Genomic DNA, 16,548 nt, shown 5'->3' on the forward strand with positions numbered 1-16,548 from the left:
AAAGGGGCGCCTGGGTGGCTCAGTCAGTTAAACATCTGACTTCGTTTCAGATTATGATCTCACGGTTTGTGAGTTCGAGCTCTGATTCGGGCTCTGTGCGGACAGCTCGGAGCCTGAGCCTGCTTCAGACTCTGTCTCTTTTTTTATAACATTTAAAAAAAATATTTATTTATTTTTGAGAGAGAAAGAGACAGAGTGTGACTGGAAGAGGGGCAGCGAGAGAGGGAGACACAGAATCCGAAGCAGGCGCCAGGCTCTGAGCTGACAAAACAGAAACTGACACGGGGCTTGAACTCACAAAACGTGAGACCGTGACCTGAGCCGAAGTAGGACACTTAACCGACTGAGCCACCCAGGCGCCCCTCTCTCTCTCTCTTTTAAATTTTTTTTTTTCAACGTTTATTTATTTTTGGGACAGAGAGAGACAGAGCATGAACGGGGGAGGGGCAGAGAGAGAGGGGGACACAGAATCGGAAACAGGCTCCAGGCTCTGAGCCATCAGCCCAGAGCCCGACGCGGGGCTCGAACTCACGGACCGTGAGATTGTGACCTGGCTGAAGTCGGACGCTTAACCGACTGCGCCACCCAGGCGCCCCTCTCTCTCTCTTTTAAAAAAAATGTATCCTCCTGTCATTCTGGTGATTTCAACAATTTCCCTTATGCAAGCTTGCCCTGGAGGCACGTAGGAGAGGATCCACATTTTATTTCACGTTTGTAGCTCTATGGCCCTGGGTATAGTGCCTGTTATATACCTGGATAATGGTGGCATCAGAATGAAGCTGGCCAATATTGGAGCTCTATCTTGGCTAGTGGTTTTACCTAGAAGTGCTGTGAGCAGGGAAAGCTATGCCCAGGTAGAAGACGGCACACAGCTCCCCACATCCCCCGCGTCCAACTGATGCTCCCTGGGACAACCGTACCAGGTCTGAATGAGTATGCATGGCAGTGGCCTTTTGAATTCATACACTTCCATTACAACTCTTTCCTTGGGAGGTGGAAATAAAATAGGGAGGTCCCACATAAGCCATGGGTATTCGAGGCCCTGTCATTTGGCTTCTCTGTACCAGTGACGTCAGACAGGGTACGTCAATTCCGAATGTAGCTGTATTAATCAACATGTGTCCATCAAATGCACATCATACAGTGCCTGACCCCTGGATGCAGGGCAATGACGTGATTAGTACTAAGAACACCCAACCAAAACAAAACAAAAAACAAACAACAACAAAAAAAAGGAAGAACGACTTAAAAAAAACCAAAGAAGTATAAAGACAGACTCCCCAATTAAGTGATGGGGGGAAGATTCGATTTTAAATCGTTTGACTGTTAGGTCCCTAAAAACACCACATCCTCTGTCCTGGAAATCGCCATCTTGGGTTGAGTTCAATACATGTTTATCGAGAGCAGCACATGTATATGTAGGAAGTATGTAAACACAGGTCATTGAATGCAGGGTATGCATAAGGTTCTGTGCTAGGAGCTGCTTGGATAGAAAGGTAACCAAGGCGAATCTGTTTCTCCCGAGATGCTCAGTCTGGTTGGGGAGGCCAATATGGCAACGTGCAATTTACAGAATCGAGAGCAAAGTGCCTGCTTTTTGTGCTCAGGGGCATGGAATCATGGAGAAAGGACCCTGAGCTTCGCTTTGGTGGCAGGGAAGGCTCCCTGGGGAAGAAGGTGTCCTAGGGTTTTACAAGAATGGTGTTTCTCTATGTCAGCATATCATTACTTATGTCCTTGCCTCTTAAAAGATGATGGAAAGGGAGCTCCGGTGGTCTTGGGCCAGAGCTGGTTTGGCAGGTTGAAATCTGGAATAGTAAGCCAACTTTTTCCTGGATTGTCTAACGTACTGGATACCTTAGGACAAGCTTCTGACTCCTACTCACCCAGCTTTAGTTTACCTTTCTGGAAGTGCTGCTTGGCACCATGTGCCACCAGCTGGCATCGGGGAAGTCTGGGAGCCTGTGGCAGCCTCCTCTGGGTTTACGCAAAGATCTCTGTGTTGCCCGCTGGCCAGAAGGGTGCATGTGCGTGCTGACACTCTGGGGTGCTCCAGCCTGCGTGGTGTGGCGTGGCAAGCTGGGCAGGGAATTCCCGCGTCTCTCAGGGGCTAGAGATGGAGAGAGTTGTGAACTGATATCCGGAGTGAGCTGCGCTAATTAACTGAACACTTCGCTGAAATCAAATATTCATCATTTACTCAACCAGGAGTGGAACCAATGTTATTCAAAAGAACCCGGGGCGCCTGGGTGGCTCAGTAGGTTGAGCATCTGACTTTGGCTCAGGTCATGATCTCATGGTTCATGGGTTCGAGCCCCACGTTGGGCTTTGTGCTGACAACTCGGAGCCTGTTTGAGATTCTCTCTCTCTCTGCCCCTCTCCCATACACACTTGTGCTCTCTCTCTCTCAAAAATAAATATTAAAAAAATCCAACCAATTAGGAGAACAAAAATCTCTAACCGTAAGCCCCAATGTATTAGTTTGACACCAAAACTCTTTATTTTCAATTTATTGAACTAGAAAAAAACGAGGCACCAGCATCCATTTAATTCAGCTGCTCTCCATTTTGCTTGGCTTCCTGACACCCGACTCCTGAAGGCAGGTGGAAGCAGTCCTTGCCTCCACTTTCTTCCCATTTTGGTGCTCAATTCTTTCATCTATAAAATGGAGATGATAATATGTGGCCTGCCTACTTAACAGCGTTCTTGTGATAGTCAACTTGGATCATGCTAATTATTCACTTTCCCATTTCTTCCCCCAGAAGCACAGAGACCAACATCCCAGTAAGACTAAAGATGATATTTGGTTTCTTGAAAAGCTTAACACAATGGGTACTTGTAGGTTTCAGGTCAAGGGCACCCACCATTCATTCCAGAGCTATTTTATGTGCATCTGTGATGTGCCAGGACTGTGCCGAATGCTGGGCAGACCTATGAACAGGGCAGACATGACCTTGTCCCCCACAAGCTTAGTAATTGCAACGTGATGTGAAAATGCTGTAAAAGGGGAGGGCCTGTTGCCATGTGAGTGTGTGGGGTGAGTGATGGCAGGCCCAGGAAATCTTCTCAGAAGCAAAGCTTCAGCCAGAATCTAAAGGAGACATGAATTAATTAACCAGATAAAGGAAGAGGGAGAGAATGGCATTGGGGGTCTCAGTGAAAACATCTACAGATTTTGTCAGCACAGTGCCAAACATTTAGATGGCTGGTGGCTCTGACACTTTAATCTGTTTTTTTTTTTTTTTTTTTAAGTGCTGACACTTAGCTTTCTGTACACAAAATCGAGGAAGCCTCCCCGACGATCAACCATATAGACATCCAAGCGCAAGGCAGCGTTTAGCTGGTCAATTACCACACCAAGTGGTGACACTCCCAGGGTGAAACAGATGTCTGTCTACACCTGGGGTGGGATCCCAAGTCACGCAGAAGGAATGCCAATGCTGTCCACACTGAGGGCTTCATGCACGTGTTGTTCACTTGTGGAGAAATGGACGAACTCTCCTTTCCAGGGGCTGGTCGTGGCTATCATTCCAGCTCCCGAGACAAGACCCTGAAGTTTTTGCCCCAAGCCCTGTCAGATAAAAGAGGGTTAGCAAAAGAGGATTTTTCTTCAGCAAAACGGGGGGGTCAAAGTGTGACAAAGTCTGTAACCGAAAGCCTAGTGAAGACTGATACTTCTTTATTCCCAGCTGAATTCAGGGTGTTTTCTGCTATTTCCTCACGTTACTTGCAGATAGGGCGACCAACTGTCATGTCAGCCTGGGAACAAGGCTTCATGGGACATGGGGCTTTTAGGGCCCAAACTGCAGCGTTCCCACCTAACCTACTTCTAGAGTTATCAGAGCAGGGGAGTCGTGTTTTCCAGGCGAGGAAAATACAAGATGTGTAAATAGTGCTGCTATGTTCCATTCTGCCAATGTTTTCAGGAAACAAAGGTCCATGTGTTTGGAGAGACACATTTGCCGCTCTCTGGCCGACAGGCTCCGTGCCCTTTGGGTACGGTCTCAGAGGGCAAGGCAGAGATACGCTCAAAGTAAGCAAAGTGGCTTTAAAGTGAAACACGCCGGGAGAAGCAGAAATGATTCAAAATATGGGCATATCTCTTTCTAAGTTAAGAGGATGGGCCTAGGCATGCCTCGGATGTTGGCCCGACTCTATACAGTGTCATGCGGTCTTATGCGAGCTGCTGCACTCCTTTAAGTCTTCTCTGGGCAAAGTGGAGATATAACCCTTGACCTCATTGGGCCCTTGGGAAGATCAAAGAACAGAGTTTGAAAAACACAAAATAGGGGCATGTGGGTGGCTCAGTCAGTTGAGCATCAGACTCTTGATTTTGGCTCAGGTCATGATCCTGGCATCATGGGATTAAGCCCTACATTGCGCTCTGCCCTGAGTGTGGAGCCTGCTTTAGATTCTCTCTCTCTCTCTCTCTCTCTCTCTCTCTCTCTCACTCTCTGTCTCTCTCTTTCTCCCTCTTCCCTTCTCCCCTGCTCACTCTCTCTCTCTAAAATAAAATAAAAACTAAAAAAAAAAACAAAACAAAACACAACGCAGTTCTTCAATAACTGCAATTATTGATATTGTTGTTGTATTTATACTACATTTAGCTTAGAAAGCTGCATGTTGGCTAAATAATTAAATATGGAAAATAGTCTAGTGTCTATTTAAAAAATAATATCTATAGATCAATTGACACCAGTGCTATTGATGAGGACATGGGAGCCCTTAGGACTGGCTTCTTTTGGTGGCCCCATTTCACATCATAAATATGTATGGAAAGATATCTGTATTTCTTATTATATTTCTGAAAAGTTTTAAAAGGTTTTCTATACGTTATAAATTTTTTTCATTTAAAGCAAGTTATCCATTTTGTTTTTCTGTTTTTAAGTTTATTGTATTTGTATATACTTACATAAGAGTTGAGTTGACTTCCAATTGACTGATTTCACATTGTATTTTATTTTTATTTATTTATTTATTTTTTTAACGTTTATTTATTTTTGAGACAGAGAGAGACAGAGCATGAATGGGGGAGGGTCAGAGAGAGGGAGACACAGAATCTGAAACAGGCTCCAGGCTCTGAGCTGTCAGCACAGAGCCCGACGCGGGGCTCGAACTCACGGACCCCGAGATCATGACCTGAGCTGAAGTCGGCCGCTTAACCGACTGAGCCACCCAGGCGCCCCGCACATTGTATTTTATAGACTTGTGCCATCCAATACAGTAGCCACTAATCCTGTGTGGCTATTTAAACCTAAATTAATTACAATCAAATAAAATAGGGTGACATCAGTGCAAATGGTGCAGTAAGGACCTCTGAAAATTCTTTCTGCCATAAAAGCAATGGAAACATTGGCAAAAATAGTAAGAATCAACTTTTTCAGAACTCTGGAAATGAACCAAAGGTTTGCGGCGACCCAAAGAGTGTTCAAGAAAAGTAGCTGAATCTCCGTAAGAACAGTGAGTTTTATGATGTTTTGACTTGCACTATTCCTACAACCTTTCCCCAGGTACCCTGCCCTGGCTCCACAGTTGTCTTGAAAACAGATAGCCTGTGATTATGGTAAAAACCAGCAGTCTGGCAGCCACTAAAGGGGCCAGAATGGGGTTGGAGCTCCTTCAAAGTCCTGTTTCCAGAATACTGTCGTTATTTGACCCATCTGCTTGTTCCCTGGAAGACGCCATTCTCAGGGCTGTCTTTATGTGACCTGCCAAGGAGCTTTCCAAGTGTGAACAGCCTTTTCCCCAGGGGTGTTTGTCAAAAACAATGAGAGGCAATTGTTGAACGTCTCAGCTACCTGAGGCACTGGATAACAGTTGGGACTAATAAAAGGCTAACCAAAGAGCTTAAAAGGTAAGTCTAAAGAGTGGAATGTCCATATGGAAATTTGAAAAGCTCCAGGGTATTCCTGGGACTACAAAAGGCCACGTGCAGGCGAAAGGTTGTAGGACCGCCCAGAGACCTGCACATTCCCGGGAAAGACTTGATAGGACCATAAAGTCTCATCTTTGACTGACTTTGTGGCTCTGTGCAAGTGGGAAGTGAAGGATAAGGCAAAGGTGTAAACTGTCTGACTGAGGCACACAGAGCTCCTGGCAAAGAAGTGGAAGACTTATGGGTGCTAGGCACTTAAAGAAATCTCTTTCTAATCATTAGCTGACTACAGAGCTAACTAGCAAGGACATGAGAGGCCACACACAACAAAAACTATAGAATTAGTTCGGGAAAGTCACTAAAAAACAATAACAATGAACAGCAACAATGAAAATTCTGGGAATGGGGGAGAAATTGATGTTCTGAGTTTCCACACTGTATATTATTTAAAATATAATACAAGCATTATATTACATATAATTTCAACCAAAAACTGTAAGAAAGTAAAAAAATGAAATATGACCTATAGAAAGGAAAAAAAAGCAATCAATAGAAACTATCCCCGAGGAAGCCCATACATTGGACTTATTAGACAAACACTTTAGGTCAACTCTTTTAAATAGACACAAAGAACTAAAGGAAACTGTGAGAATAATGTCTCACCAAATAGACATTATTAACAAAGAGATAGAAATTATAAGAAAGAACCAAATAAAAACTCTGGAGTTGAAAAGTACAATTGCTAAAATAAAACACTCACTAGAAGGTTTCTGCGGGAGAATTGAGGGAACAGAAGGAAGAATTACTGAACACGAAGATAGGTCAATTGATATTATCCAGTCTGAAGAGCAGAAGGAAAAAAGAATGAAGAAAATGGACAGAGCCTAAGAGACTTGATGAAAACCACCAAATGGACCATCAAAAGCATATTAGAAGTCTCAGAAGGACAGGGTGGGGGGGGGGTGAGAGGGAAGAGAATATTTGAGGGAATAATGACTGAAAACTCCCTAATTTGGATGCAAAACATTAATATCCAAGAAGCTCAATGAAGTCCAATTAGTATACACGCAGAAAGCCACACCTGGACAAAGCATATTAATACAGTTAAAAGCAAAATACAAGAGAGAATCTTCAAAGCACCAAGACGGAAGTAACTCATAACTACAAGAGTTATTGAGATAAAGAGCTGTCACATAATTATCATTTTGGGGGGGGGGAGGTGGTGGTGGGAACAATTAAGTGGATGACATATTTGAAGTGCTGAGAGCAAAACACTGTCAGCCAAGAATTCTATATCCGGTAAAACTATCCATCACAAAAATGAAGAAGAAATCAAGACATTCCCAGATAAACAAAAACAGAGAGAATTTGTTACTAGCAGATGTTCCCTATAAAATATGAGAGGGAGTCCATCAGGCTGGAATAAAAGAACAGTAGTTAGTAACTCAGTCCACACGAAGACAAAAAGCCCTGGAAAGGCAACCACCAAGGTAAATATAAGAGATAATGCAAATACACTTTTGTTTGTAAGTCCTTTTTCCTCTCCTACCTGATTTGAGAGACAACTGCATAAAGCCATACTTATAAATCTGTATTTATGGGCGTGCAAAGTATGAAGATCTAATTTGCATGATAATAATGGCACAGACGAGGGAAGAGGGGCAAGGGCTACCCAGATGTAAAGTTTTGGTATGCTATTGAAATTAGGTTGGTATTAATCTGAGCCGGGTTGTCATACATTGAAATGTGAGTTGCACTCTCTGGGGCATCCACTAAGAAAATGACTTAAAAAAAACCCCAAAAACCAACCAACCAACCAACAAACAAAGAAACAGTGAAAGCAGTGACAAAGGAATTTAAATGGCACCATCCCTTGTGCCTATTACCCAGCACAAAGCAGCTCCACAGAATTTTTCCAAACACCCACCCTGGTTTTGTGTCTTCCTTATCCTACGGAACAAGAAGCTGCTGCGAAACGGACTTTGAGTTGTGCATAGTTTATTCTTTTCCAAGCCATATTCATTAATTATCTAACTAAACACCCACATCCATGCATTCACTTATGTAAATATGCTTAAAGATAACGTACACGTTTTAAATAATACATATACGTGCATATTTAAGTATTTTATTTTAAGGAAGGTCAAAACTCCTCTACTCTCATCCTTATTTTCTGGAGTTTCTCTCCAAAGAGCAATAGCTCTTAACGATTTCTTGTTGATCCTTCTAAAGAATTTTAAGTCAAATATTTTCATCTAATGTATACTGTTTAAAAACGATGTGCACAAATGATATCATATGATATGTTGGTGGGCATCTTGCTTCTCTCATTGAAGATTTCTGCCTTATTTAAAAAAAAAATGTTTACTTATTTTGAGAGAGACAGGGGGAGAGTGAGCAAGCAAGAGAACACGAGTGGGGAAGGGGCAGAGAGAAAGGGAGAAAGAGAGTCCCAAGCAGGCTCCTTGCTGTCAGTGCAGAGCCCGAGGCGGGGCTGGAATCCATCAACCTTGAGATCATGACCTGAGCGGAAATCAAGAGTTGGATGCTTAACCGACTGAGCCACCCAGGTGCCCCATGAAGATTTATTGGTTATTTTGGATCCTTGACCATGTAGGCTGACCTTAATCTCATTCTTTCTGTTGTGTACATGTTCTGTTGTGGGGCTGAATCATAATTTATTATATGTCTTCTTGTACATTTAAGATGTTGTTACTGTTTTTGTTATTACAAAGAATGCTGTAGTGACCATCCTTATACAGACACACTGGCATACTTTCGTGAGTGCATCTGTAGGCCAATTCCTAGCTGAGAGATTCCTGAGTCAAAGGCTATGTATATTTCGAATTCTGATAAATTTTGCTATATTGATCTCCTAAAAGGATATTCCAAATTACATTTCTATCAATAATATAAGACAGTATCTATGTTTTACCCTCCCTAATACTTGGTATTATTAAGCTTTTAATTTTTTTTTTTTTTATTTTAGAGAGAGAGAGAGAGAGGCAGAGGGAGAGAGAGAATCTTAAGCATGCTCCACACTCAGCACAGAGCCCGATGTGGGGCTTGATCCCACAACCCCAAGATCGTGAACTGTTAAACTTTAAAATTTATGTGAATAGATAAGTAGACAGTATTTCAGGTAATTCGCATGTATTTAGTTTTGAATGAGATTGAGCATCTTTTTCGGGGTCCGTTTCTATTTTTGTTTCTGTGACCTGCCTGTTTGACTTTTTACAGAGGGTTTTAATAAGCTGGTTATCTTTTTCTCATTTAGTTGTAAGAGAAGCCGGGTTTTTGAAGCTCAGTTACACATACTGAGTTTGGGAAAATTCTTACTCTGTACTGAATTCTCTTGCCTTGTGTATGAAATGGGAGTAGATTGTTATGCCTCCTGGGGGTGTGGGAGGGAAATGCCTTGCACATCTCAATAAGCATTAGTCTGTCTCCATCTTCCAAGCAGTAAAGATGCATATCCAATTCTCCTTCTGCTTGGAATCTCTCCATCAGTCCTCTTCTGCCATCAGCCAGAGAAAGCACCCTGCCCTTAAGGGCCACCTGGATAATCTCTCTAAGGGTCAAATGTGTCATAACAACATAATCTAATCATGGGAGTGGTAGCTCATCATACTCACACATTAGGCAAGGAGTCCTGGGATGGGGTCCTGCAATGTAGAATTCTGACTTCCACAGAAGTGGGACTTTTTCCTTCTTTTTGTTTGTTTTTTTTTTTTTATTTTTTTTCAATGTTTATTTATTTTTGGGACAGAGAGAGACAGAGCATGAACAGGGAAGGGGCAGAGAGAGAGGGAGACACAGAATCGGAAACAGGCCCCAGGCTCTGAGCCATCAGCCCAGAGCCTGACGCGGGGCTCGAACTCCCGGACCGCGAGATCGTGACCTGGCTGAAGTCGGACGCTTAACCGACTGCGCCACCCAGGCGCCCCAATCTTTTTGAATGCAAGCTTGGGCAGAGCTCGGCTAAAAGAGCAGGGAACGCTGTGGGTAGAGACGGGGAGGGAGGGTTGGAGCTCCCCCACCAAGACCTCTACTGATGGTGTGCCCCAAACCTGGGATCATCATTTTGGAAGTTCCAAGTTGAAGGCATTAAGGCTGTTTCTAGAACTCAGATGCTATACTGCAAAGGGTAAAGCATCAACCAGCCATCAACCATAAACAGTTTATTGGGATAGGTTTTGTTGAAGTAGAGCGCTGACCAAATGAGCCACAGGACAAATTATATTTTTTTATTTTTTTTACGGTTTATTCATTTTTGAGAGAGAGAGAGAGACAGAGTTGGGGGGGTGGCGCGGAGAGGCAGGGAGAGAGAGAGACACAGAATCCGAAGTAGGCTCCAAGCTCTGAGCTGTCAGCACGGAGCCCGACACAGGGCTCAAACTCACGGATGGCGAGATCGTGACCTGAGCCAAAGTCAGACGCTCAACTGACTGATCTACCCAGGCGCCCCACGACTAATACATTCTGATAAAATAGGAGAAAAAGAAGCAGATCCAGGAGTAACTGAGCAGTTAGCTGACCTATACAAGATCATGCTGAGATGGGATTCAGATCCAGGTCTGCTGGATTCCAAAACCCAAAGGTTTTTCTTTATAAAATCCTAATACCACTGTTGCACATCAAGCCAGCCCAGGAGAGTAATCACCATGAAAGAGCCTAGCCCTCTGGCTTCGCCTGTCCGTGCAACCACCAAGGGTAGCTCTGACTTTGGGAAATCCAACTACAGTGGTTTCCCAGCCTCATGCTGCAAAGTGATGAGCACAGGACTTTGAATGAGTACACTCTTACATCTGTACTGAAAGACCCCAGAGCTTCCTACCATATTTCACAGCAGAATCTCACTTTTCTGAATACTGGGCCTTGAATGTCAAAAAAGCATTTTGGTACATGCTTTTATGAAAAATTTTTTTTTAATTTTAGTTGAGAGAGAGAGACAGAAAAGAGAGAGAGAGAGCAAGGGGGGGGCAGAAAGAGAGGAGACATAGACTCTGAAGCAGGCTCCAGGCTCTGAGCTGTCAGTACAGAGCCTGACATGGGGCTCGAACCCACAAACCATGAGATCATGACCTGAGCTGAAAGCCAGAGTTAGACGCTTAACTGATTGAGCCACCCAGCCACCCTGAAAAGCTTTACTTTTTAATAAGTAGCTCAGGTACAAACAAGAATTTTACCTGTCCGGCTAACTGAGCTTGTCAGAAGAGGCACAGCCAGGTACATGCAGGGGGAGGAGCTCATAACTCTGTTTTAAAGGAAAACTATCTTGGAAGCCCCAAATGGAGAAATGGGTTGGTAAATTGTGGTGCACGAATATAATGGAGGATCGTGTGGGCCAATAAAAATGGCACACGTACAGGCATATTGGGAGCACAAGCGAAATGTGCATTCGTGATGATGACAACGATGGGCACAGGTAATGAAAATGTGATCGCAGAAATGGACACGGTTGTCTTTCATATCATTTAACGTCGTCTATTCAATTATTTTGCGGAAGTGTTCACTGCAGGCTCCATATTAAAACCATCCATAAAGTTTGCATTTTGTTTAGATACTGGGCTCTGTAACACATGCTCAGGAGATGTAATTCCTATCGCAAGAAACTGTTGGCCAAGCGATGACAGAAATCCCAAGAGAAATCCTGAGAAAGATCATAGGATTTTTGGCCAGAAAACGTGCGTTCGAGTTCCAACGTTAATGACAAAGTCGGGCATTGGCAGCTATCTTAACTTCCGCTTGAGCTGGTTTTCACACGATTAATACAAGAATAACAACAGCAACAATAACCATTTTTGCCTCAAGAGTTGTGCAAATGGTTATATGAGGGTAATGAAAATGAAAGTACTTGATAGACTATAAAATGTCATGCAAATAGAAGTTATTTTCTTTTTTTTTTAAAAATTTCTTTTTTAACGTTTATTTATTTTTGAGACAGAGAGAGACAGAGCATGAACGGGGGAGGGGCAGAGAGAGAGGGAGACACAGAATCAGAAGCAGGCTCCAGGCTCTGAGCCATCAGCCCAGAGCCCGATGCGGGGCTCGAACTCATGGACTGCGAGATCGTGACCTGAGCCGAAGTCGGACGCTTAACCGACTGAGCCACCCAGGCGCCCCTAGAAATTATTTTCTTAAGCGGTATGCTAAGCGACATCGGGAAATGTCCACATTGAGAAATCTTACCCTGGGAGCTTTTTTTTTTTTTTTTTTTTAAGTCACCTATGAGCTTGGAAACTTCTCTTTGGTCTGTTTAAGAGCGAGTTCTTGTAACTAAGCATCTCTCAGGCTTGTGTGTGTGAGACAGCATCTCCTGACAGAGGATAGAATAGCCTCAGGAGCGCCCCTCAACCGAAACCATGTCCCCTGGCCTTGACCTTCAACAAGCCCCCTCTCCTCTTTTCTGTACAGGAAGATGTAAAAAGACCACCGGGACGGGATGCACATATCGCATGGAGTATCTGTTCCCTTCTTCCTCCTGACAGCTGTGCAGATTGTATGTCCAGCTCTGGTTGCAGACTCAAGGTGTCAGGTGGCCATTCCCGTGTGCGCCGGCCAGCTCTTCCTCAGGCCTGACGGAATGCTTGTGCGGGTCACTGCCTTGACAGGTGTCTCATCCTGTCTTGCTGGAAAGACTCGGCCAAGTGCAGAGAAAGCAGCAGACTCTGTTGTCCTCATGAGAAGACAGCAAGCTAGTGCCGCCCTGGAAATGGAAGGGGAGGGTTAGCCATATTCTTCCAGGAAAGCCAAGAAGTCCTAGCTAATTTCATGGCCATTTCCACACTGTTTATCAAAGAGTCTCTGCTCCAATGGAAAGCTCCCAAATACGGTGTTTTCACGAGCCTGGCTGGGATGTGGCCGAGTGCCTGAGACATATAAATATTTACTAAATAAGCAAATGCACTCGGCAATGCGTTTCTGCCTTAGCATTAGCACGGTGGTCATTGACGTTAATTCTCAGAGCGGGACCATTTTATGGATTATTCCCAATAGGGGCTAAGAAAACGTATCAACGTCCAGAGCTTTTGAGGTCCACAGAGCCCCTGGGGGGGGGGAACATCCACATTTTTCTGAGGGAAGGTGACTTTTTATGTGCAGAGGGGGCGGTGATGACTCCACTCTCTTGCAAAGCAGGGCAGGGCAGAGGAGAACGTGGCAAGCAGCGTTAGCCTGAGTCAGACTCAGGGTCAAGTCTCAGCTTTGGCACACTTCGTGACTTCCTGTAAATAACTCACCCTCTCTGAACTCCTGTTGTCTTATCTATAAACGAGGGGCAGCAGTCCACATTCCATGGGGTTTTGTGAGGATTAAGGGAGATGATGTACAGAAAGCATCTGGCCAATACCACGCACTCATGAAATACTAGTTTTCCTTTCTTTTGAATTATCGTGTTTTTTGTTTTTTTTTTTTTAATAGCTTCGGGTTCTCCCAAATCTCACATTTCTTCCCCAGGATGTTCTTCTGCAACCCCAGAGTATGTATGTAGTGAAATTGAATCCACATGCTCCTCGATGTGTATACTAAAAACATTAAGACGTTATTCCAGAAGATTTGTTTGATGTTCAAAAGTTCTATAGTAGCAGCATTGGGAGAGTTACATCAGTAATTGCTTTTTATGTTCTGTTCACTTAGACCAGTTTTGAAGATAACCGCTGGCCTTACATGATCGTGAAGCCTGGCACGTGATTGCATTTCTTTTGTTACGAAGTCTGGTCACGAATATTTTCTCATTTAATCACCAAGACAACCCGGCGTGAGTGCGTGAGTATACGTGTGTGAGTCTGTGTAATAATTACAACGCTATCCAACTTTACAGATGAGTAAACTGAGTCTCAGAGGGATCAAGCAACCTATTCAAAGGCAAAAATCTGGTATTTGACAAAAGTGACTTTCAGATCATGTGTTCTGTCTCCAGATCTAGAGCGTGCCACAGTCCCCCGGGACCGAAAAATTAGAGGTTGTTAAATGTGACCCCTCTCTCCTTTCGGCTGTGTGTTTCTTGGTGTTCTTTGGGAATCCCCACAGAGGTTCAAGCATTTAGGCAGATCCCGTCACTCATTGCGCAGTGACCAAGTTATGAGGGGTTGGGCTCAGCGCAAATTTTGCAGGCTGAGCGATTAAAAAAAAAAGCTGCCAAGAATCACAGAATTGAGAGCCAAAGGGGACCTTTAGAGGTTGTTGCATTCCCGCAGATATTCATTACTTCATTCAGCAGCTTTTACGGAGGTCCTGCCGTGCCCCAGGCACCATGCAAGGTGCTGGAGATTCAATGTCAACCGTAATGGATATAGACCTTGCCTTTGGGGACAAAGCGGTGGTCTTCCATTCACTTTTCTAAATTCACAGAAGAAGAAAACAGACATAGAGAAGGGAAACCACTTTGCTCCAGGCCAGATGGCTGGTTAGTCACTGGCAGGTTCCCCATTTTCTCACTCCCGACTTCTCCCCACTCCCACCATGGCCACCAACTTAGAACAGCTCCAAACCCCTGGATTTTTCTTCCTATTCCTCTGACACGGTTGATGGGCCCATCGGATGGATCCTTGCAGGAGGAAACCCAGAGCAGCTTCCATGGAAGGGGACCAGCGGGGAGCTGCTTCTGGATCACAGATGCTGGTCTTGTCAAGTTGCTGATGCCACATCCCCCCAAGACGGGTGCTAAGAAAGCAGGTCAGGGCACGCTTCCCCCGGCCTCCTCTCTGTGCTTGGGATGGCCCAGCCCCGGTCTCTGAGTGGGGCTGCTACTTCCCAGGGGAGGAAGGCCAGCCTCAGAAGAGTTCAGATTCTTTTAAGTGGTGCCTCAGAAACCTAGAAAACAGAAGGAAATAACCCCAGATCACAGATGGGGGGCAAGTCCTAAGGCATCAGGCCCCGTTCCGCTTAAATCAAGACATCCGGTCACTTTGCTTCAGCAGGACAAAGAGTCTTTTCTTCCTAAGCCAGGACTTCATGTCTTTAATCTTTCCCTGCAGAAAAGAGTTCTCATTACGTCTACATCTTATCACATAACTGTATATCATAAAGATGCTGTTATCACCTCTGCCTTCTGATTAACTGGCCCCGAGTGATTCTAGCCCATGTTATGAGCTGTGCTCTAAAAACAATGACAGTCACTCAGCCATCAACAGAGGCCAGAGTCGCAGGCACTGTTGAGTAATCTTCAGGAATCTCTGCGGGCTCTTCGTAATAAACAATGACGAGAGAAGAGTTCTTTGTCCAGACCATGGCTAAGAGAGCCTTTCTGTGCTGATATGGTTTGGCACCTGCAGCCAGAGCCTGAGAGCCTCCAGAAAACTCCATTCCAATATGTGGCCTCACTTGTTGGCTTTATTTCCTGTGTCCAAACAACAGAAGTGAATAGAGATACGGCACCTGGTGTCTTAGGTGGCCAAGTAGAAAATAGGTGATATCCCTTTGTAGGTCAAAAGCACGCTTTAGAAGGGAGCCTGGGGCTGAAGTTGGGCATGGCTTTCAACTTTGAATATGTGAAAATCCAGAGACAGGCATGGATATTTGAAAAGCGTGTCAAGGATTATCATGATTGAAATGGTAACGATGGTGATGATCACGTGATGGCAATGCCCGCAATTCCCAGTTTGTGATCAAGGTTATGGTGGTGAAATCACTTGCTCCTTGGGCAGCATGGGCTATGCCAATGTTCCGACCTGGCCCCCTGGCAGACTTCCCTGGCCCAAGCACACCCCAGGGAGGCAGATTTAATTGTTCCAGGGGAAGGTGAGCCTGGGCGTTGATGCAGTTTCTGTTCAAACTCTCCGGGAGATTTTCACGGGCAGCCAGAGTTGAGAACCTCTGCCTTTGATGAAACTCACCCGATCTGGTGGGATCTGGAAGGAATACACAAGTCCGTGACTTGTACATGATGTGAGGAGTGAGCAAGGGGACAAGGGAGGAAGATGGTCTAGGGAAAGGACCAGAACAGTGGGCACGGGGCCTGGAGGAACACACAGGCTTTTTTGGAGAGACAGGATGGCGGTGGGTCTGGTAGGAGCGCTGGGTGGGTGGTGAGAAGAAGTGACTTGAGGCTGAAGCTTCAGGTGGAGATAGTCTGTCACGGTTCCGTGAGCGACGCTGTGTGAATTAGACGCTCATCCAAAAAGCCGGCTAGGGAACTGGCTTTGAGCAGAGTAGACGACATCAGATAGATACATCTCGAATAATCAAAAGAGTGTGTGACTGCAATGCGGAGAGTGAATGGATGGGAGGGGGACACAGCAGGTTTGAGGCCAGGGAGAGGCTGAGGCTCTAACCCAGATGAGGGCAAGGGTGGCCTGAGCAGAGAGTATGGCCATGGAAGGGGATTCACATTCTGTTGGAAGGTGGAGTTGGCAGGGTTTGCCGATCGACTGCACACAGAAAGTAAGAGAACGAGTCCAGGATTCCCCAGAATCCTTCCCTGCTGCTCTCAGGCTACATTCACATGCCCTTCCTCTCGAGCCCAGTGGCTCCAGACTTCTCCTTCTCCTGCCCAGCTGCCCTCTCCTGGCACTGATGCCCTCCCCGCCCCCCGCCCCCCTGCTTCTGGCCATCAGCCCCGGGAACAGTGTGGCTTGTTCCTGAGAAGTGATCCTTCCTAAACTACTATGGCTGAGAGCGTCCGTGCTGTTCTCCAAGGATATGTGCATCTTAATCGGAGAGTTCCGTGATCT

Source organism: Herpailurus yagouaroundi, unplaced genomic scaffold (genome assembly GCF_014898765.1).
Source record: "Herpailurus yagouaroundi ecotype Mexico unplaced genomic scaffold, PumYag 142, whole genome shotgun sequence".
NCBI lineage: Eukaryota > Metazoa > Chordata > Mammalia > Carnivora > Felidae > Herpailurus > Herpailurus yagouaroundi.